Source organism: Oncorhynchus gorbuscha, unplaced genomic scaffold (assembly GCF_021184085.1).
Source record: "Oncorhynchus gorbuscha isolate QuinsamMale2020 ecotype Even-year unplaced genomic scaffold, OgorEven_v1.0 Un_scaffold_2507, whole genome shotgun sequence".
NCBI lineage: Eukaryota > Metazoa > Chordata > Actinopteri > Salmoniformes > Salmonidae > Oncorhynchus > Oncorhynchus gorbuscha.
Window position 1 is genome coordinate 60,676 of NW_025746999.1, and position 1,825 is coordinate 62,500.

Consider the following 1,825-nt stretch of genomic DNA (forward strand, 5'->3'; position numbering starts at 1 on the left):
ATCAGCAAGCTGGAGATGTTCTACCAAACTTAATGCCCCATAGTAGACATGACGATCAGGAGCTCCCCCGGGGCAGTCCCGTTAGTTCTCTTATATACTGCTTACACAGACAAGTTATATTTGCATGATTTACATGATTCATTATTCATCATTAACGTTTGGTTCCTGCATGTGACCTCACCAATTCCTCACGAGGTTTCTTATCTACAAGCTAAGACCTTGAAACTGAGTTTTTCCCCTTTTGGTTCCCAGTACAACGTTATGGCTGTACTGCCAATTAGTCTGAGGAGGAGGTCACAGTTACCTGCTCAGACCAAGAATGAGTGAGAGGAGATGCTGTGTACAATTCATTGCTAAATCTCTTCAGACAAAAATAATTTTCCCTCACGAAAGGAACCTGGTCCGGTTGTTAATGGAGCTCCCACATTTAGTGTTTGTAGAGTGTTACTAGACAGTGCTGAGAATATGACATCAGATTGTTGGGTTTGTAGAGTGTTACTAGACAGTGCTGAGAATATCTCATCAGATTGTTGGGTTTATAGAGTGTTACTAGACAGTGCTGAGAATATCTCATCAGATTGTTGGGTTTGTAGAGTGTTACTAGACAGTGCTGAGTCTATGACATCAGATTATAGTGTTTGTGGAATGTTGACAGTCCTGAGACTATGCCGTTATTAGCTATACCCCTAGGGGTTTATGGGAATATTGATGTGAACCAAAGCAGGTAACCTTACAGACAGGGAGCTTGATTGGATAGAGGATAACGTGTTTTATATGAGAACATTACATTTGAATAATCCAACCTTTCAGCCCAAGCAAATAATCACCCTACACTCCCCATCCTCTACAGATGATAGATATAGATAGATCTCCTATACAGATTAGTGATAGATCTCCCATACAGATTAGTGATAGGTCTCCCATACAGATTAGTGATAGGTCTCCCATACAGATTAGTGATAGGTCTCCCATACAGATTAGTGATAGGTCTCCCATACAGATTAGTGTTGGATCTTCCCTACAGATTAGTGATAGGTCTCCCATACAGATTAGTGATAGGTCTCCCATACAGATTAGTGATAGGTCTCCCATACAGATTAGTGTTGGATCTTCCCTACAGATTAGTGATAGGTCTCCCATACAGATTAGTGATAGGTCTCCCATACAAATTAGTGTTGGATCTTCCCTACAGATTAGTGATAGGTCTCCCCTGCAGATTAGTGACAGATCAGTGATAGGTCTCCCCTGCAGATTAGTGATATGTCTCCCCTACAGATTAGTGATAGATCTCCCCTGCAGATTAGTGATAGAACTCCCCTGCAGATTAGTGATAGACCTCCCCTACATATTAGTGATAGGTCTTCCCTGCCGATACAGTGCCTTGCGAAAGTATTCGACCCCCTTGAACTTTGCGACCTTTTGCCACATTTCAGGCTTCCAACATAAAGATATAAAACTGTATTTTTTTGTGAAGAATCAACAACAAGTGGGACACAATCATGAAGTGGAACGACATTTATTGGATATTTCAAACTTTTTTAACAAATCAAAAACTGAAAAATTGGGCTGTTGGCGAGATGGGATGCTTCCATCCCACATATCCCAGAGGAGTTAAGTTGTTTTTTGGGATATCTGTACTTTATAAAACAATTTATATTTTTGACTACTTTTACTTATACTTCACTACATTACCAAAGAAAATAATGTACTTTTACTCCATACATTTTCCCTGACACCTAACAGTACTAGTAACATCAGGAGATGAAAATTGTCAAATTCACGCACTTATCAAGAGAACATCCATGGCCATCCCTACTGCCTCCGA